The sequence below is a fragment of the Macrotis lagotis genome, chromosome 2, assembly GCF_037893015.1.
Source record: "Macrotis lagotis isolate mMagLag1 chromosome 2, bilby.v1.9.chrom.fasta, whole genome shotgun sequence".
Classification (NCBI taxonomy): domain Eukaryota; kingdom Metazoa; phylum Chordata; class Mammalia; order Peramelemorphia; family Peramelidae; genus Macrotis; species Macrotis lagotis.
In genome coordinates, this window is record NC_133659.1 from 133,750,800 (window position 1) to 133,773,560 (window position 22,761).

Here is a 22,761-nt window from a genome sequence, read left to right on the forward strand (position 1 = left end):
TTGTGAAATAGTAAATTCTCTGGTCCTGGAGTTATTTAAGCAAAGGCTAGGTGACTACTTAGCAAGGAAATTGTAGAAAAGATTCCTCCTTCATTAGGTTGGGGGTTAGATTTCTCCAGGATTCCTAAGGACCTGACATTGCCCCTTACTCCCATGACTTTAGTCAGCTTTCCTGGACCTTTTCACCTGGTCCTAAGTGATTCACCTTGATCACTTCCCAGGCTTTCATCCCAGGCTTACCTAGCACAGTCCCCCCAATTCCATTATGAGCTCCTTGGTAAGGAGGACTGTCTTTGTATTCCCAGTGATTATCTGATTGCTCTTTGCCCACTACATGCCATCATCCCCTGACTTTGTGTCTTTTTTTTTTTTAGGTTTTTGCAAGGCATATGGGGTTAACTGGCTTGCCCAAGGGCACACAGCTAGGTAATTATTAAGTGTTTGAGGTCACATTTGAACTCAGGTATTCCTGACTCCAGGGCCAGTGCTCTATCCACTGCACCTCCTAGCTGACCCTTTGTCTATTTTTTTTTTTACTCTAGAAGGTACTTCCTCAGTTCCTTGGACTCTTCTACATTTTAACTTATTTGCCTGTTTTCCTGGTTTTTTAAAAAGAATTATAAATGAGGAAATTGAGGAAAACAGAGGTTAATAAGTGACTTGTCCAGGGTCATGCAACTAGTAATTACCTGGTACCAAATTGAACTCGTCTTCCTGACTCCAGACCCAGTGTGCTATCCATTTTATCATCTTGCTTTTTTGTTAATAATAGGTTATTGTGATTGTCAAATGAAATGTAACATATATTTGATAATAAAAAATGTAAAGTGCTTTATAAACATTAAGACCCTATAGAAATGTTAAATATGATCATTATAAAATATGAATTGCCATTATTCATAGTGTTCAGGATGAGGAACAATATATTGACATTATAGTAGAAACTATATTGATCACTGCTTTACATGTAGTGATTTTTCCAGCAGCTCAAAATAGTTTCCCATATCATCTTGTTTATATGCAATTGTTTCATAATTCCTATCAAGGAACAGATTTACACTAATTTCTTGTTATTGTTCATTTCCAAGGTGAAGATATATGGTCATGGGGGTTGTGATAGCTCCTCCATAGGTGTCTGGATAGTAATCAAGGCAAATTCATTTATTTCCCCAGTCTAATTTTCCTCTTTTCTACTTAGCTTTCTCTTTCTGCAAATTAACAACAACATAACAATTAAAAAAAAACATTTAAGATTCTGTTAAAATTCAGTTCTCAAAGTTGGAGTTGGTTTCAAATCTTCTGACATTTCAATTGATATCTTTTAAAATAGACTTGCATCCTTCATTCAAAGGCTTGAGAGCATGAAAACACCTTAGTGATCATCTAGTAGGGATGATAGAAGGAATCTTATGGGTCATCTGGTCTGATTCCTCTTAGTTAAAAATAACAAAATATACATGCAAACATATGTATCTTTGTTTTTACTTGCTTTCTCCCTCTACTTGTTTTTTTTTTTTTTTTGCAAGACAATGGGGTTAAGTGGCTTGTCCAAGACCACACAGCCAGGTAATTATTAAATGTCTGAGGCAGGATTTGAACTCAGGTACTCCCAACTTCAGGGTCAGTGCTGTATACACCATGCTGCTTAGCCACCCGCTTCCCTCTACTTATTGAGCTTTCCTTTATGACAAACAAAAGTAAAGAACAAAATAAAGCAAATAAGTCAACCTAACTGCCAAAACATATGACCTGAATCTGAAAGAATTAGCAATGTGCCACATCATCAGTTAAAAGAAGGGAGAGTGGTTCATTTTCGCATTTTTTCCCCCAGGGACAAGCTTGGTCATTATAAATATTCAGTGTGATATTTTTGTTCTCCCCATTTTCAAAGTCATTGTGTATCATTTTCTAGTTCTGTTTGCTTCACTCTGTAGCAGTTCATATAAATCTTATATTTCTTGATTTTTTTCATATTTATTATTTTTTATTACACAATAATATTCATTCAGATTAATTTGTGAATTAAGCCTGTTTAACAATTCCCCAATAAATTAATTATTTCCAGTTTTTTACTACTAGAGCAAATGATATTATGGATATTTTGATTTTGATTGTTTGGTCATTTCAGTTGTGTGTTACTCTTCATGATCGCATTTGATATATTCTTGGCAAAGATAATGATTTGCCATTTTCTTCTCCAGCCCATTTTACAGTTGAGGAAAGAGGCAAGCAAGTGAAGTGATTTGTCTAGGATTAGTACCTGAGGTCAGATTTGAACTTTAGATGATAGGTCTTTCTGGTTACAAACTCAGGATTCTGTCCACTGTGTCACTTAGCTGTCCCATTTTAGTGTATAAACTATCTCATTCTCATCCCCCCCCCCCCCGCTTCTCTATCCATTTTAATAGGAGGAAAATGAGACCTAAACAAGTTGTGACTTGACTAGGTTGCATTTTACAAGTGAGGAAACTGAGGCACACAGAATTTAAGACCACCTGACTCTTTAGTACTGTATGTACATTGATCACCAGATGCTTCACATTTACAATGCTATTTAATAATGCTATTTAAAAAATAAACGTATTAACCTTCATTAATAGTATCATCTGCACAGATCTTTCCAAGTTATGATTCACTTCCGAAAGGTTATTTAAATAACAAATACTTTCCTTAAAATTATCAAATGCTGACAGTTTTTCTTTAGTCCTTCCTTTCTCCATTTTTATAGCTGTAAAAGTGATAATATCTATAGCAAGAAAAGAAAAATTCAGGTCTTAAATTTGAGTCCCTTCTGTTGAGCCTCATTTTTCACCTACCAGCATTTTGCCCTAGGGACAGCATTCTTCTAAAGTTGTTGAGTACTCAGATGATCTGAAGTAATAGGTTAAAAATAACTGGTCTGAGTATTTTGTTGAGGGAAAAAAGTGTCATATTGCTTACAACAATTACAGCAGCTAAAGTGATTGTGCTGGGATAGAGTGACAGTTGATATGTGGGATGAGTCTTTATGGACTCTTTTTTTGCTAGGATAGGATTCTTGTATCTGCTTTAATATGTGACTACCCTAGCAGATTTCTAAGATGGAGGCATTCTAAGATTGGTTATAGGAGGAGGTCATGCTGGTGGTATTACTACCTGCCTCTGTGATCATCAAATTGATTTTTTTTTCCCTAGGTCTAATGCTTCTTCTCCTGTAATTAGCATTCTCATTCTGCAAATTAACTATAGTCATAAATACTGAGCACTTGGCATGTTTTCTCAAGTATGAAAATAAAAGCTTATACTTAATGCATAAATGGCAGCAGTATAGAGGCTAGACATATGGTATTTATGTGACCTGAATCACTGGAGTTCTTGTCAAGCGTGTGAATAAATACCCGCTCTCAGTGTCCAGGGTCCTTCTGACTTCTCTGTCATCCGCAAAGGAAACTGCCAACTTTTTAAATGCCTGGCTTTTTTAATTGAGGAAATTGCTTTATTTTGAAACTTGAGTTGGAAGGACATGTATAAATAAGCAGTGGTAACGATAGTATTGAGAACCAGATGCACTGGGTCTTTTTATACTCCTAATGGTCTCCAAACATGTGGTCTAGTGTTTCTGGCTAAAAGCCAGCATCAAATTAAGCTTTCCATGCAACTTCTAGCTTGGTTTCTCCCTGCTCTGAACATGATCTGCAAAATATACTCATAAGGCATCAGATTTGAATTGCAAATGTATGTGGCAATATTATTTTACAAGTAGTCAAGAAGGAAACCAAAGGGGAACATTTCCCTAATTTGTTAGCAAGCTGTACATATAATTTGTAAGGAATGCCCATCTTGACCGTTGAGCTAATGCTCAGGTTCCACAGACTATGGACAGTAAATAGTCTTGGCTGTGTAGGCTTAGTAAGTTGTGAATAGTTTTAATTGTGCCCAAGGTCAAATCCCATTTGAATTGATTTGTATCTTTCCAAGTTGTCTTAGGTTTTACTTTTTTAAATAAGGGAACAAGTATGAACCAATCTTTAGAATTGGAAAGGGGCTAATTTTTAAAAATATTTTGAAAGCTTAGGTATTTGCTAATTATTCATTAAATATGTGTGGGTCTATATGCATATAAAGGCATATACATTTTTCCTTTAAGGGCTGAAGATGCTATTTATTATCCTTTAAAGTTGATGGTTTTATATTGTTATGGGGGGGGGATAAATTAGACATGAAAAAAGACCTCTTTTCTCTAGCATTTTTTTAGCATCTCTTTTTTTTCTAGCATCATAGGATCATGAGCTAGAAGGGACCTTATCAGTCATCAAGTTCAACCTGTTTATTTTGTAGATAAAGGATTGGAGGCACAGAGAGGTTATATAACATAAGGTGCTTAGGTGGCAGAGCTGAAATTAGATCCCAGGTTCTCTTGAGTCCAAATCCAATGCTCCTTAGATCTCTTGTATTCAAAACAAAAATCTACACTTAGTAGCTATCAATCGTGGGTAAATAAGGAAGGCAGAGGTAAGTCTTGAGAGAAGAGTCTAAGAAATATGTACTTAGTACAGAAAGAGGAAAATCTGTAAATTTTTTTCTTGTACCTTAAATTTTTGATGCTATTATTCATCAAGTCTATCCCATGTTGTCATGATATTTCTTCATTGCTATAAAGAAATCCAAAACCAATGAATGAAAGAATCATTTTTGAGGGGAACTGGGAAGAGCTCAGGGAAGTTCCTGGCTTCTTTCTTCCATATTGCCTCATTTTCTCCTGGTGAAAGAATCATAACCAAAAGTGGAAATCATCTTAGATGGTGGCTGGCACTTTGGATGCTTTTACTTGACTGGAAATTCTTATGCAACTACTTCTCTGAGCTTCAATCTTCTTATTTTTTCAATTTCTGTTAAATTAAATTTCTGTTAAATTAAAATGATAATTATAACATTGGCATTTCCCATGTGTGTACTAGAGCCACTTCCTACTCTTGTCAAGGTGGCATAGTGAATAGAATGAAGGACCTAGATTTCAATCTGACTTCAATCACATCCTAGTGGTGTGACCCTGGACAAGTCACCTAACCTCTTTATGCCTTAGTTGCTTATCTGTAAAATGAGGATAATAACAGCAGTTACCTCACAAGGCTATTGTGAAGAACAATAGAATATTTGTAAAGTGCTTCACAGTTCCTGGTACCAGGTAAATGCTTACGTTCTTTCCTTCCAGAGAGCTGTTTGTTCGTTTTTCAGTGGGAGCATTTTGCACTTGACAATCAGCAAACTGTACAAATCAGGGCTTGATTTTTTTTATTGGATGTCTAGTCAATGAGTCTATTAAGATGGAGAAAATGGTGATAATGTATTGTTGTTCAGTCATGTATGACTCTTGGTGACCTCATTTCTTGGCAAAGATACTGAAGTATTTTGCCATTTCTTTCTCCAGTTGATTTTGATAATGAATTGAGGCAAATACAGTTAAGTGACTTGCCCAGTGTCCTACAACTAGTAAGAATTTAAGGCCATATTTGAATTCAGTAAGATGAGTCTTTCTGACTGGCACTCTTTATCTACTGTGCCACCTAGATGCCCAGGATTAAACTTTAACAAAGAGTGTCTGATTATACTTTTTTTTTTCCTAAAGAGCTGCACTTTACCTGCACTTCATTGATATTTCCTAACTCACAGGACTGTTTAATGTCATACATATAAAGTATTTTGTAAAGACCCCTGAATTTAGAGTCAGAACACCTCTGTCTGAATCCCAATTCTCCTTCTGAACTACCAGCATGACCTTGAACTTCTTTGGGGGTGAATTTTCACACATAAAATGGGGGGGGGGGTTGTTGGACGATAATATCTCTAAAATCCATTTCAGTTATAAATTCTAGGTCCTAAAGTTAGATATAATTATTTTTTAAAGTGTTTGCAGAATCGGAGGTCCATGTTGTGATTCTCAATTTAAAAAAAATTGCTAGCAAATGCTAGGAGGTGAGGGGGTAATTTACACTCGATGGGGTTTCACCGGTTTTCTTATTATCCTTCATTAAACTTGGTTGGTGGGGTGGAGGTCTCATTTCAGAGGAGTCAGAAATCTCATCACCTGGAAAGTTTGTCTTTGCAGAAGGTTACTAGAACTCACCTAGGTAAACAGACTATGGCCTCTGGGAATGTTGACCAGCTGGTTAGAGGACAGCTGAGAGATTTCAATGGATGCTGTTTTCTTTGTTACACCTTTGTAAGCAGAATACCAGATGCTAGATAAAGACATGCTGCAGTTTTTACCTTTGGGGAAACCTTAACCCCATAGTATCTCTATGTATACATATGTGTATAGCTGCATATCTATGTGTTTCTAGGTGTCATTGTACGTGTCTGTTCAAATATATGTATGTCTGCGTGTCTCTGTGTGTGAATACACAAGCACATATCTTGCCACTGTCTCTCAACCTTCTTCAAGATCCTAGGTCTGAGGAAAGGAGAACATTAGTGATGAACTGACTTTTCTCCCAGAGTTTCATTTTCTGGACAATGTTTTAATTACTTGCTTTGTCAGAGACAATTTTTTTCCTGAAAAGAATATTTTATTTTATCACTGCCTGTTTACTGCCCTTTCACTGTTACATCTTGAGACCCTTCATATATAAAAGGCAAAATAATTCTGCTGATAGCTGTTGGAATTACTGAATTAAACATTTTGAATTTTACTAATCCCCGACTTCTTGGCAATATTTGAATGCTCTAACAATTTAAGATTTCACAAAGAAGTTTTGTGGAATTTTGTGTGGTATATATGAACAAGTCCATAGCAGGACACAGTTTCACCATAATATGTGAAACATGTAAAGGAAACTAGAGTTTTTGTTTGGGTTTGAAGAATCCTTAGCAGAGGGGATATATTGAAGCCTGGGGTTTGAGTTATCATGGTCATTTCTAGAGACAGTGTGGTGTAATATGAAGAGCACTGGACTTGGGGTCAAGAGAAGGAGAAAGGACCCCAGGGACATGAGTTTCCTAATGTTCCTGATTCAATTCTTTTGTTCTTTGTTTCCTAAATTTTAAAAAAAAGGATTGTAGATATGTGTTGAGATTGTTAGTCAAAAACCCTGAACAAGGAGAACATATATAACATGGTAGGTGAGACAACATTGAACAAAACACCAGATACTACAGGAGTAAACAGAGAGAAAGTGGAGCAAGCTTTCTTGTGGGGAGATACTGAAATAAGGGGAGAAAAAAGAAAAATAAAAGGTTAATAGAACATATTTTATACCCCATCCATTGGGTTAGCCATGTCTAACTAATTTAGAAGGCCAGTGCTCTATCCACAGTGCCACCTAGCCAGAGGGTGGGAGTGACCTTGGGCAAATCACTTAACCCTGCTTGTTTCACATCCAGGACCATCTTTAGTCCATATCTGGTCACTGGACCCAGATGGCTCTGGAAGAGAAAGTGAGGTCAATAGTATAGCCTCCCTCACTCAAATACAAATGTTTGTCATGGCCTTACCTCCCTGAGCTTCTTCTTCAAGTAAAAAGGACAAATATTAATATTAATTCAGGAAGATCTGACTTTGACTTCCCTCTAATATATGCTATATAATACTGGGTAAGGTACTGAAGCTAGCCTCAGGTACTTCATCTGTGAAATGGGAATGCTACCACTTTATTAGGTTGTTTTGATGATTAGATAAAATAATTTATGTAAAATGCTTTGTAAAGCTTAAAGTATTTTGTTATTGCTTCTTTATTTACTAATACATTATAAAATTCTGCTATTTTGGCTTCTGAAAAATTTCCTTTTTCTTTATTCTCACTGTATTACCTGATCACAGGCCTGATGGCTATTATTGTTTGTTATGCCTGAAATATTTTCTCTCATATTTTTCTGTTGTTTTCCTATCCATCTTGGGTTTTTTTTTAAGAAAAAGAAAACCTTTTATTGATCCCCCCCCCCCCCTTTTTAACATCATTTAAATTTCTCCTTGAACCTCTCTCCTTCCAGGAGAACTCCTTCATATAAGAAAGAGTATTTTTAAAAAAGGAGGAAGAAGAGATAAAAGTAAACTAGCAGAACTGATCAATTCATTGAAAATAAATCTGAAAATATATTCATTGTGGACCTTCTGCATCTACAAAGGAATAAAGGCACTTTGGGCAATCCTACTCATAGGGAGAGATGTCTTCCCCTATCTCTTCTTTGGAAGCCATGTTTATTCGTTGTAATTTTTACAACTTTCATTTTTGATGGTTTGGACATTGTTCTTCCAGTGGAGTTATTATGAAAATTCCTTTCTTGGTTCTCCATTTTTGCATCCATTCACATACATCTTTCTGTATTTTTTTTGTAGTCATCATATTCATTGTTTCTCAAAACATTGTAATAGTTCATTACATTCATGTTTCATAATTTGTTGAGCCATTTCCCATCAGCATCTTCTTTGTCTCTAGTTCTTTGCTAGAATAGCAAATAATAAATAAGCATTACTACAAATATTTTAATGTTCATGGAGATTATCTTTGAACCAATGACCTTTACAACCTAACCCCCTCCTAACTTTCTAGTCTTTTTTTGCCTTGTTCCCCAACATATATAAAAAATTCAGTGACAGTGGCACCCTAGCTTTCCCACAAATAAGATACTCCATCGCTTGACTCTGGGCATTTATTTTCTCTGGTTGTCCCCCATTCCAGAAATTCTCTCCCTCCTCTTTTCCAACCACTGACCTCCTTGGTTTCCTTCAAATTCCAAATGAAATCTCACCTTATACAGGAAACCTTCTGTAACCCTATTTAATTCTAACACTTTACTTCTTTGAATGAATATCTATTATCTTGTGTGCATCTTGCTCTGTATATGTTTGTATGTTATCTTCTTCATAAGATTGTAAGTTCTTGTCTTTTGCCTCCTTTTGTATCCCCAGCATAGTTTCTGGCATAGAGCAAGCACTTAATAAATGCTTATTGATTGATGTATCTGCATGTCTGGTATAGAGGAAGAACTTAATAAATGTTAATTGATTGATTGATTGACATATCTGTCAAGTAATGTGTGATGGGCTAAGTCAAAAGGTATAGATAGTTTTGTCTTTTATGAACCCATCCTTTAAAGTCCAGTTCAGATGTTACTTCCACATAAAACCATCTCCCATCTTCTAGCTGATATGGACCTTGGAATTTATTTTGTTTTGTTTACTTTCTGATGTTCTGGTCATATAATGTATGTTTTAGCTGCTTGCACTTTTGTCCCGTCTCCCTCTTAGACTGTCTTGGGTGAGTCCTTGTCTAGACTAAGAATTATATGTTCCCCAGTACCAAACAAAGCAGTTGGTGCTTAATATATGTTTGTTGGATGAGTGGATGAATAATGTGGTCTTTATCATGAATTGAAGTGGACTATTTATAGTTACAGTTTAGAGAAATAACATTAGAACTGTAGTCAGATAGATGTTAGTTAAAATCCTTCCTCTGACACTTTTTAGCAAAGTGACCTTGAATGAGACATTCTATGTCTGTGTGCCTCATTTTCCTTATCTATAAAATAGGAATTATAACATAGCTTTCCTACCTACCTACCATATAGGGAGGTTGTGGTGAGGATCAATTATGAAAATCCACCTAATGGCTCCCTCACTGAACAACACTATGCAAATAGAAGCTAGTATTTTTTCATATACCACAAAACATCATGAATCTAATTTTATCCATTAAAAAAGTACATTTACCAGTATAGATCATAATCCTTCTATATAAAAGATAGGTTTTCATGAGTTACTGCAGTTGAAAAAAATTCATCATCTTGTATCCCATCTTCTGGAACTGAATTTCTCTGAACTGGGACCTCAGAAGAAGAGTCTTGGGACCCATTCTTGAAGCTTTTTTGCCTTGCTTGGTCTTACAGAGATTGTTCTCCATTAGGAAAACCTTGGAGGACACAAGCTCAACTGTGTTGTGATGAGGCTTGGTATAAGCTTTTAGAGGAGGAAGCTTTTTTGTTACAAAAAAGCAGATGGATTTGAAACATCCTCTGTGCAGTATATGTTGACTATTTTGCTATTTAAAGCATGAATAAGTTTTTAACATTTTTCCCATAACATATGCCAAAACAGAAGTCTCATCTGCTTGAAACATTATGAAAAATGCTTACATAACAGTAAATTTGATACAAAAGGTAATTTGTAGCCAAAGAAGTTTAACTACTGTACATCATTCATCTTCATCTATCTTAAGTGCCAAGGAAAGAGATGTTGAAAAATGGAATGAATAAGGGAAAGGGAGACACATTACACAAAATTAGCTTTTAGGCAAATGGATTTTTATATTCTGTCTATTTTCATTATTAATGACTCCCTGGCAATTCAACAAACTTAACAAGCATTTATTATTTGACTCCTCTCTTTGAGGAACTAGAAATACACAGAGGAAACATGGCTCAGTTGCTACTCTCAACTAGCTTGCAATCTAATATAAACTGAGAAATTTCCTTCTTGCTAGTATAGTCTGTTTTGATTTGAGAAGAATTCTGCATTTAAACCTGAGAAACTGGACATGTACAATCTACTTTTTGTGGAACTCTTTCCCAGTTCAGTCAGTTTGGCAGCAGTGGGGTTTGAGTAGAATGGAGTGGCATGTTGGAATTTAACTTAACCTATTTTAATTTAAGTACTATCCCCTAATTCCCTTCCCCCTTCCTCTCAAATAATTTTCAGGTTGTCTCCAAATCCTAGAACATTTATGTATCATCTTCATATGTATGTCCCTATTGACTTGTAGGTAATGTGCATATGTTAAACTTCCTATTTATAATAATAATGTAATAATCTGAAAAATATGAAATGTAGAAGAATAACAGCAGGATAATATCTAGGAATGTTTCTATCTGAACCCTAAGGAAAATATGAGAAAAAAATAACTAGCTTTTATATAATATTGAAATGTTGGCAAACATTATCATTCTGGAACCTCATAACAACCCTATGAGGTAGGTGTAATTATCATTCTGTTTTTAACAGGTGAGGAAATTGATGCACAGAGAAGGTCAGTGGACTGGCTCAGAGCCAAACAACTATTAAATGTTTGAGTTCAAATTTGAACTCGGGTCTCCCTAATTCCAGGTTCAATCCTCTGTCTGATCACCAACAAAAGGTGATTAATTGAAATCATGTAAAATTGGACATATTCATGGAGATAGTTTGAAACCTCTGTGTGGATCTTCTTAACCTTAAGCTCACTGTCATCATTTCTGAAAAGAAATGATTGGTTTAATTCACATCAAAAAGGGACTCAGAGCCTCGTCACCATTAATGTGAATGAATGAATGGAATGATAAATGAAAAATCATTGATTAAGTACTTATTATGTACGAAAACACTGTTTAAGTGTTGCGAATGTAAGTAGAAAAGTGAAGAAATTCCTTGTTTTCTAGGGGTTCATATCATAATGGTAAAAAGAATATCTAGTAATTTTTCATTGGCACATCCGATTGAAAGGCTTTATAGTCCTTCGGGTATGACAGCAAAGCAGATGGTTACACATCTTTTCTGTCATTTCCACTGATAAAATCATATCAGTTTCTGACACTGAACCATTTTGCAGTGCCAAGATTTTGGTGCCAAGAGGTTTCTTTTCTAGATTTTCAGTAGCTGTGGCTTCAGCCTCTGCAGAAGCAATTGCCAGGCTTCTTGGGATGATGATTGCAAGGTCTGAGTTGGAAGCAGGACTTGTAGCCGTTGGGGAGCTACCACTCCCAGGATTCTTGGGATTACTTGATCATTGGTGGATTAATGCTCTTGGTATTGGTGGTAAGGAAGGTGCCCCCTTTCTCCATTAATGGTTTCTTCATAGCATGATTCTTTTGAGGTTAGAAGCAGGCCTAGTGATCTGGCCTCCACTGCTATTCTCAAAGCTCTTGGGTTTAATACACAGTGAATTCAAGTCAGTTAAATAGAGGTTTGAAAAACAGAACACTAGTGTATTTGTGTGTGTGTGTGTGTGTGTGTGTGTGTGTGTGTGTGTGTGTGTGTGTGAATCTGTATGTTTTGGGAGGGAGAATGGTTAGGGAAAGCTTCAAAAAGAAGGTAGTAATTGATCTAAGACTTGAAGGAAAAAGCAGGATTCTGTGAGGTAGAAGTGTTGTTAAAAAAATCTATAAATGCTTATACAAAAAGTTATATGTTAGCTGGGGAGCAAAAAGGGAGTGCCAAAAAGTCTCAGTGATATTAAAACCAACTCATTATGGGTATTAAACAAGCAACCCAAGAGTATCATAACATTTACTTGGCCTTTATTGATGACTGCAAAGTCTTTGACTTTGTCAAAGTTATGAACTTTTGACTTGGTCCTACATTGCAAATATACAAAACAGATCCAAGCATAGTGGAAGCACTAGAATATTTGATGTCCACCTGGAAAACTACTCTCTATTTAAATCATGCCTCCAACAAAATATGGTCAATAGCAATTCATATAAAATTTGACAATTTCCATAGAAACAGTTTAAAGCCTGTGTGGTTCTACCTAGCTTTAAACTCGCTGTCATCATTCTTGAATAAAATGTGGCTTTCAAGTCAAAGAGTCTTACCCAAACATCTTATTAATCACTTGGTGTGACATCAAATTTTATGGTTTCATTGAAAAATACATTAACCATCTGCTTCTCTCATGGAAATTAAATCAATGATATCAAAGTGTCACTTGAACTAGTGAAATGCTAGAGACTAAAGACTTTGGATTTGAATCTCTGGGCCTAAATTGAATCAATGGATAAAGGTGATATTTTTAAATACCTTAGACTTTTCTATTCAAGCCACATCAGCATAAGGATATAAAGGAAATACCTGAAGCTATATATATTAAGAGGCAAATTGACATACTGAAGTCAATACTCAGTGGAAAGAACACCTTTAGAGCAATTATCACCTAAGAATTCCAGTTTTAATTATGCTTTTGGCATGGTAAAATGAATGTCACGGGTTCTAGGAGAATACCTATTCAATGTGAATGTAACATCAGGCTCATCACCCCCAAGGCACCTATAGAAATTTGAATATATTTTCATTTAAAAAGAATTAAGTTTGTGTTAAATTTATTAGATTATTAATTGATGGATGTCCTCAGAACACAACAATCAACTTAAAATTTTATAGAAAACAATGTTGGACTAAGTAGACCTCATTCTAAAACATTATTCTAAATGTTTAGAATTCTAAATTCTAAAACCTCATTCTAAAAACATTAATAGAGAATGACAATGAATATATATCACTAAATCTTTTGAATGTCATTGGAAGTACCTTATCTCTAGGAAGAGGTTATAAAACAACTTAGATTGTAGAGTACAATCAAAAGTCACTCCATGGATAAAATCCACATGACTTCATCCTCTGATGTGTTGACCAATAAAGCAACAAAAGAATGATCTTGCTATTTTTTTTTTTACAAATGTTAACTCTCATCTCTGTTTCTATTCCTTTGCATTGATTCTTCCCCAAACCTGGGATATATGCTTTCCTCACCTTTATCCCCCTGAATCTTTTGTTTCTTTCAGAACTCAACTTATTTACTAACTTTTACAAGAAATCCCTTCTTGATTCCACAGATGTTGGTACACTCCCAACTCCCAATTGTTTTTCTATTTTTTTTGTACACTTTTTTTGTATTTTTGTTGGTTCATTTGTTTTAGTCATTTCTGACTCCATTTGGGGTCTTCATGGCAGAGATCCTGGATTAATTTGCCATTCCTTCTCCAGCTAATTTTATAGATGAGAAAACTGAAACAAAGAGGGTTAAGTGACTTGCCCAGGGTCACCCAGCTACTAAGTGTCTGAGGCCAGATTTGATCTTTGGGTCCTGAATTCTATACACTATGTCACCTTACTGCCTTTTCTTTGTATTCTTAAATATGTCCATTTCTTCTTTGATAGATCGTAAGTTATCTATAGGAAAGGTCAAGGACTGCTTCATTTTTATCTTTGTACTTTGGTGCTTACCATATAGTAGGTACTTAATATTTGTGGAATGATTAGCTTCTCATACCAAAAATATGGTGATAAAGAATAAATGGATGAGTCATGTGGATTTGTTCATGATAACAGAGAGATAAATTTAAGACCAAGTCATCGCCATTAGAAATTATCCAGGAGCTACCCTTAAGGAGCCCAGACTTAAAAATCAATGAAGACTGATCAAGGAAAGGGGAAAAAATATACAGTGCTATATTGTAGACTGTAAAAATTTAGCACTTAGTGAATACCTAGGAAGACATGCAATTGTTCACTAAAACCTTACTATTTTTCATCAAGTAAGAAATGACAAATCCTCCTACAATTGCAGACCTCAAAATATCATTGGAAAGTTAGCAATTGGACTAGTTTCACAGATTTATGCCTATAATTCTCTGTGCAGGACATTGATTCTAAAAGAAATAAAATAAAGAACAGTCATTCTAATGAGTGTTGGCAAACTTCTAATCTCCAAGTTAGTGGAAGGAAAAGCTTTCAAAATATAGAGCCACATCAAAATAAAAATACTGTGTGGATATAGGATGAAATATATATATATATATATATATATATATATATATATATATATATACATACATATACATATATATCATCCCCATTATCCTGTCTTCTACTGGAATTGTCCTGAAGATAATTTTGGTGAGCCTACAGAAAATGACCTTACCTATCAATACTTTTATTTAATTACAGAAAGTAATGATGGTAGCTACCTGTGTAATAAGAAAAGTGAAAGAATAGCAGTAGAGTAGCAACTAATTCTTTGACTATGTCTAGCTGAACTTCAATAAAAAAGAGGGAAAGAATGAGATCTTAATAATGATATAATAATTATTATTTTATCTGTTGGAGGTAATAATTGCTCACTGAATATTAGAATTAAAAAAAAAGCAATGGAAGAATAATTTTTCCCCAACTGGTTTTGGTTGAACTCCAACAACACAAGGGGAGAAGAATGTTATATTAACAACAATATTAACATCTGTCAATATAGCATTTTATGTAAGCAGCTTAGCATAATCGGTTTAATACTAGGTGTGGAACCAAGACCTGTATTCAAATCCTATCCTCATTACTTATTGAGGTAGTTAAATGATATAGGGGATACAGCCTGGGCCTGAAGATAGGGAGTTCTTTGTTCAAATCCAACCTCAGACACTTACTGTGTCCCTTTGGGCAAGTTACTTAATTGGACTTAATTTTGTCTCAGTTTCCTCATCTGTAAAATGGAGTTAATAGCACCTTACCTTGGAGGATTGTTGTGAAGCTTAAATGAGATAATTGTAAAACACTTAGGAAAAGGAAAACTTAGATAAGACCTGGGACATAGTAAGTTCTATAACAATGTTAGTTATCATCATCATCTTCATCAACATCATCATTTAGCCTCTCTATATCTTAGGTGATTTCCTAATATTTAACTGGTAAATTAAAAAGTATTTGGAATCTATTATCACCATTGAAATGAAATTAGATTATCATGGGAATTTAGAGCACATTAAGATTTACAAAGGGAGCAGTTAGATAAAGCACCAGCCCTGGACTCAGAAGGACTTGAGTTCAAATTCGGTCTCAGATGCTTATTAACTGTTTGACCTTGGCAATTCACTTAACTTTATTCCTTTCCAAAAACTAAACCAAACCAAACCAAAACAACTCCCCCAAAATGATTTACAAAGGATTCTTTTAGAAATAATCATGTCAAATCGATACTGTAATTTTTATTATTTTCACTTTATAGCAAGCAAAATTGTGCTAATATAGTGTCAGAGTGTTTCCCTTACATAAATGTGGAACTTTGATGACTCTAAGAGATACTATTAGTAGAAGAAATCTTTGATTATGGCTCTAGGTTCTTGCTCAGTTCAGTCAACAAATGTTGACTAAGCACCAACTAATTGTACCAGATATTGTGCCAAAAACACAAAATTCTTTAGCAAATCATCATATGGATAAGTCTACTAAGCAAAGAAGAATTTGGTTCCTATTGATGATGATAGTAATCTTTATCCAATATCATTTGGAATTAATGTGGAGATCTTATAAATTGCATTTTCCCATCTACTATTAGAGGTTTTAAAAATTGGATACTTACAGAAACTAGAAATGATGTGGCCAGCAGGGGTCAATTTAATACCAGTCTAAGTTGTAAATATAACTGCTCTCATGTAGCTAGGACTAAGGTGGAAAACTAGATTTTAGTGACAGGATCTATAAGAGTATTTTTTTTTCTTTCAAAGTAGAGAAAAAACAGTTTTCAATTCAGGTGATACTCTGAAGAATGGGTATGAATTCTTTATGGGTAATAAAAATTTTAGGGAATCAAGAGATAAATTAATGGAGACAGGGAGATTCTTTTTCTTTCTTCTGTTCCCTTGACAAGATAGAATTTAAAAAGCAAATTCATTTTCCCTACTGACTTTGAGAGGTATGAATGAGTGTGGGGTGATGTACATAGGAGAGAGCCTAAAAATAATCATGTGTATTTCTTTGAACTTGATCATTTGTCAAGAGCCTACACACAGTGCTTTCACTTAGGCCTTCTTTCCTACTGGGTGATAAACTAGAGGTAGCCATAGCTTGCATACAAAATGTCATTATTTCATAGGGAGATATTTATCATAAGAGACTGAATGTGAATTGGGCACTTCTGTGCAAAATAACACAAGGATTATATATTGTAGCTGGACTTTGTTGATTTGAATGGCCCTTTCTCCACAACCTTGATATATGGGAGTGACATTTACAAGAATAGAACCCCAAATGCTCCAAACATAAATAAATACATAAATAATCCCAATTACATAAATTAGGAGACTTTGATGCTAATCCAAGGAACTGCAAATACCTGCTCTTAAAATTATTAGTTATCAGGGGTGATTCTCAGAGTTTTTCTTTCCGTAACTTTCAAAATTCTGTACTCTATTTATCTTAGTTCTTCAGGCACTTTCTGATTTTCTGAAACAGAAGTTTTTTATTGGACCATTTTTGTGTTATTGACATATTTTCCCTTATCCCTTCATTTCTCTCTTTTTTAAGATATTAGACCCATACAAGTACTCCAGGCTTCTCATAGACCACCTGCTTTTCTCTCTCTCTCCCTCCCCTCTGCCATCTTAGTAATATTTTGAATCATTTTTTCTTTCTCTTCACAACTCCATAGAGACTGAAGGAGTGTGCATGTCAGCCTGGAAGGATAAGTAGGGATCATCAATGAGCTTAGTGGCAATCTAGTCCTTATTTTATAGTTGAGGGAAACTGAGGTCCAAGGAGATTAAGAGCATTGTTCAAGGTCTCACAGGGAGTAACTGTTAGAGGTAGGATTTGAGCCCAATTTCTCTGAGTTCAGAGCTCACCTGCCAAAGGGATAGTGGATTTGAGCTTCCATTATGAGCTAGACTTGTTCTATACCATTCTAGAGGGGAGCTGGGTCAGAGACGATAGCTGTAATATATAAATACATATGCAATAAATACTTCATGATAGACAGGTTATATTGCTATAGACTAGGGTTAACATGGCCCATGGATTAGTGTTATTGGTGTTTCTTCATTTTTAAAGAGGATCATGACATCAGGAAGGTGATATCACGAGTGAAAAGGATTTAAGTGAGGGAGGGCCTCTCTTTCTCCTACAGAGCTATCTGGGCCCAGTGGCCAGGTACAGATCAGGATGACTAGAGATGGCTCGCATGCAGTGGAAAACCTTGGCATAGTGCAGACTGAGAGGAGATGGCTCATTATGGAAGGCACTGGTGTAGGCTGTGGGTGGGAGACTTGGCAGCTTTGCTCCAGCAACCCCATTTGGAGAGAAGAAATTTTAAATGAACAGAGTTAGGAAACTTCTGTTCATTTAAAATTTGTTCTCTCATCTTTCTTATGCTTCATACACATAAATATAAATTGTAAATAAATATGAAAGTATTCTCCATGTCTGAAGAATGTCCCTAGGTTTTACTTTCTGTTTGAAGTACTTTGTGCTATCGTGAAGCAGGAAAAAAAAAGCACTTCAGACTTGCTCATTTTTGTGTTGAGCCCCTGCTCAGGCTCTCCTTACATTTGGCTGTTTTCATTACCTCTCTCTTGATCATTTCCATTTCTCTTGTGCCTATTTTACAATGAGGTGACCTAAACTGAATGCATTATTCTAACTGTGTAACAGCTTACAAAATGGCATCATCACCATTTAACTGTTATTTATTTCCTCCTGAAGGAATTTTTGATAATGCATCCTCTGTCTCTGTCTTTTCCCATCTCTCTTTTCTTTCTTCTCTTATCTTCTCTCCTTATTCATCTCTTTTCTTTTCTCCTTTTCTATCTTTTCTCCTTTTCCCAACTCCTCTCCCTTCTCATCTTTCTTCCCTCCTTTTCCTTTTTTTCCTGTCCTTTTCTTTTTTCTCCCCTCTTACTCTCCCCTCCTTCATTTGTTCTCTTTTCTTTCTTTTTCCTTTTCCTTTGGTTTCCTTTCTTTTTGTCCTCTTTTTTCTCCCCTCCTCCTCTCCCTTATCATCTCTCTTCTTTTACCTCTTCTTCCCTACAATATCTATTTTTCCTCTTTTTTCCCCCTACTTACCTTTTCCTCTCTCCCCTTCCTCTTTTTCCCCCCTCTTTATTCCTTTTCCTGAGACTTCCTCTCTTCCCCTCTTTTCTCCCTCTTATTTCTCTTCTCTCTACCATTTCTAGAATCTCACTTTACCTCTCCTCTTTAATCCCAGCTTTCCTCAGCTTTTCTATTAGTTAACATCTCTCAACTATCAGTTCTCTTCTCATCACTGTTATTATCACAGGTTCATCTTCTTCTGTTTATCAGGTATCTCAGGAACCACTTGCCCTGACCCTGAGACATTCTACAGGATGAACTACTAGAGATTCCAAATGTCACCATTCTGATCAACTGTTGGTGTAGAACTACACTGAATGAGCATAAGAATGAATGGAACTATTTAATAACTGACCCATGTCCTAATGTATCAATGCAAAAGAAAACATGAATAGTTTTATTATAAAAATGAATTTCCAGTAAACTATAATTTTTTCATCTTGTTTCTATGTCTCTTGAAGCATTTATGAGCATTTCCATGTGATTTGTTGGTTTAAATTGTTCCAATAGTTGATACTTGTGTGTACTAATATGGTTATTATCAAATTTGAGGACCTTTTACTTAGTCTCTTTGTTTCTTCCCTTTTTCAATTCAGTCCTTTTAGTTACCCAAATAATTTATGTCAATCCCATACTAAAAAACCTTTAGTAGTTCCCTGTTGCCTATAGGATAATGTATATACTCCTCATCCTTTCATTTAACATCTATCCTCCACAGAATAGCTCCAACTTATCTTTACAAGCTTGTTTCATATTACTTCTCTCCTCACATTTGCTATTTTACCTAACTGTACAATCAGCTATTCTTCAAACTCAACATACTATTTTCTGAATCTTTGTATACAAATGAGTTGTCCCCTATGCTTGGAATGCATTCCCTCAGTATCTCTACCTATTAAAGCCCTTTTGCTTCAGGTACCAAAACAGGAGCCATCTACTACTTGAAGTCATCTCAAATCATTCAAGATGTGAAAGTATTCTTTCCTTCCACAAATCTTCCTAGGGCACTCTGTTAGGTTCTCTTCTTTACTCATCTTCCACTATTCCCTGTGTTTATTTTTTTATGTGCTAGTCATTCAACAAACATTTATTAAGTATTGACTACATAAGGTACTAAATGCTGTTCATACAAAAAACATCACAGACACTCCTTGAACCCCCAGTCTAATAGGGGAGCCCACAAGTCAACAACTAGGTACAAACAAGACATATACAAATTCAATTGGAGCTAATTTAAGAGGCATTAATAAAAGTTTCTCATAGAAGATAAAATTTTAGCTGAGTCTTGGAGGAAACCAAGGAAGCCAAGAGATAGAGATAAGGAGGGAGAATTTCCCAGACATGGGGGAACACTCAGTAAAAAGGCCCAGAGTCTGGAGCTTGAAGATCCAGCATGGAAGCCAGTGTCACCAGAGAGTACAAGTTTCTGAAGATTGGAGATGATGTTGGATTTTTCATTTAAAAAAAAAATTCCAAGTGCCTAGGATAGTGATTCTACATAATAGGTGCAGATTATTGGGTCAGATTATTGCATGTGTAGTCAACTTTACCAAAAAGGTTTTACTGCTGAAAATCTGGACTGGTTTGGACCAGTTAGCAAAGAACCTGAGTTATTGTAGGACTTTGTTTTTGAAGAATTGCCATTTGGTGATTTCAAGTACACACAGAAAGTGGTTATTTGTTAGGCTAATGAGAATTTATGCAAATTTAGGGAAAATGGCTAATGGCAGTTGGAAGCATTGATCTGATACAAGGGCTCAAAAAAGAAAATGTGGCCTTGAATTTTAACAAAGCAGGATGTATGCTCCTGTTACAACTTCTTCCTATAAATCATATGGTCTGCACCAGATGTACAATTTGGAATCGCATTAGTAGTGGAAAAGTACTTCAAAAGTTTATTTTAAAAAGGAGGTAATATGGAAATAATTAGAGCTGAGAATTTCTTGGTCAGCAACCTTAGAATTGTGAATTTTGTTACTGATGACTTGCAGGAAGTTCAAGAGGATGACTCTTGGTTCAGGCCAGGGACACTCATGTCCAGAGCACCAGTGAGTGTTAGGGTCCCCATATCTTCCTGACTTGAACATATGGGGCTATTATACAACAGAGCCAACTTCCAGTGAATGGAAAACATTACAAAGCAGAGAGGCCTTTAGCAAAGCAATGGAAAAATTTAGTAAGATGCTCTAGGTTTGAAGCATTGCAAGCCACTAGCATGGTATACTTTGTTATGAAAAGTCAAGTGTGCCCTATGGATGCAAGCTAGTCATAGTAGTTATTACTATTTTCATCAAGAGAGGCCTTGTGGAGTGGCCTTTGGGGAGATTTTAAATGGAGGACTGAATAGCTCTTTCATGAGGCATTTATAACCTAGTCTTTCTGGAGTCAAGAAAGATGGATTATTATAATTGTATTAAGCTCAAACTTCAGGTTTTCTTCTCTGTTCTGAATATTAGCCAGAAAGTTCTTACCACTAAAGTCCTCAACACTGATGGCTCAACAATAGAAATGTATATGGTTTTATCAGTGGTGATAACATGTAAAAGGATGCACCACCATCTATTTTGTCACCCTAAAGTGCAGGTAAAACCTCCATTCTGTGTTGTCTTCCTCTTTGGATGTTCTGAACTCTTTGAAAACAAAGACTAGCTTGATTTGCTATAAACTAGTCCTAGTACTTAATACTTGGCTTTATATATATATATATATATATATATATATATATGTATATATATGTATATATATACATATATATACTAAGTATTTAATAAATGCATTTTATTCAAACTTATCATTTATTTATTCATGAACATCCAATGAGGTAATACTCTAATGCCTGACAAAAGGATGACCTTGAGTTAATAATAATAGCTAGATATAATTAATAGAATATTTTAAGAGTTACAAAGTACTTTTACAAATCACTCATTTTATTCTAAAAATAATCCTTTGAAATTGGTGTTATCATTTCCATTTCATAGATGAGGAAACTGAGGTAGACAATGGAGAGTTTAAAATATTTAATCTAAATAAGGTCTGAGATAATCTAACGCCATACATTTCTGCTTTTGTTGTTATTAAGTGGTAACAACTATGTTTAGCATAGTACTTAATAATAAATGCATCTTTCTTTCTTTTAGACCTAATTTTATATGAGTAGCCTACAGTCAAAATGGGACCTTGAAATTATGATAACCATGATAAAAATAAAGATAGTAATTTGTATAATGCTTTAAGCTTTATAAAGTGCTTTACATATATTATCTGATCCTTTCCACATCACTGTGAGATAGGTACTGTTATTGCTACCATTTTATAGAGGAGGAAACTGAGACTAATGATGCTAAAGTGAATTGCCTAGGTTCATATAGCTAGGAAGTGTCTGAAGCAGAATCTGAACTGAAGTCTTCTTAGCTATGAGATTAATCCATTTCACCTTGTTGGCAATCTCCCAAATATCCAGAGACCAAGATCATAACCTTCAGGTATAGGATATAAGTGCTACTCTGCCTATCAAGATTACCACATTCACTGACCAAGTCACTTTTAAAAGATTGATAAGAAAGTAGCTGAAGTCTGAAAAAAAAGGAACTCCTTTTCCTTCCTTTTCTTTCTTTTTTCTCCAATCTCACCAAGGCTCATGGACGTAATCCCATTAATGATTGGCTTGAGTTTTGACTCCCTTGGGCCAGTTTACCTCTCTTTTAGGTAACCTAGTGATCCCTCTTACTTGAAACCAACCTGGTGTTTACATCGGATTTTCTAAGCCCAATATAACTCAGAACATCCAAACCAGAGATCCCCCAGATTTAGATTCCAGGTAACAGGATTACAGGCATGCACCATCACAGCCTGACAAGTCATTTCCTTTCCATGGGTCTCGGCTTTCCCCTCTGTATAATTAAAGGGTGTATATTTTCTTTTTTCATCTGTGTAATATGTCTCTCTCTCCAACTAGTTTATAGTGTCCCCCTCTTGTTTTTACTTTCTCATTATTCTATATCTTTATAATTCTGTGGAGAGCAGAACACATAAATGTTTCAGACACCAAAATGACATACATTTGAGCAATAAATCTGGCTCCAGTTTTTTTAGTCTTTAAGACATTAAGAGAAAAGTTCTCAAATACAATTTTAAGGATTTTTTCCAGGCACATTATTTGTAGTGTCTATAATTATTTGGGA

General features: G+C 35.3%; 1 protein-coding gene across 2 annotated transcripts in view; it reads left to right on the forward strand.

The window, feature by feature from the left end:
- Positions 1-22,761, forward strand: part of SMYD3 (SET and MYND domain containing 3) — a 1,048,891-nt gene that overhangs the window by 304,901 nt on the left and 721,229 nt on the right. The window lies entirely within an intron of this gene.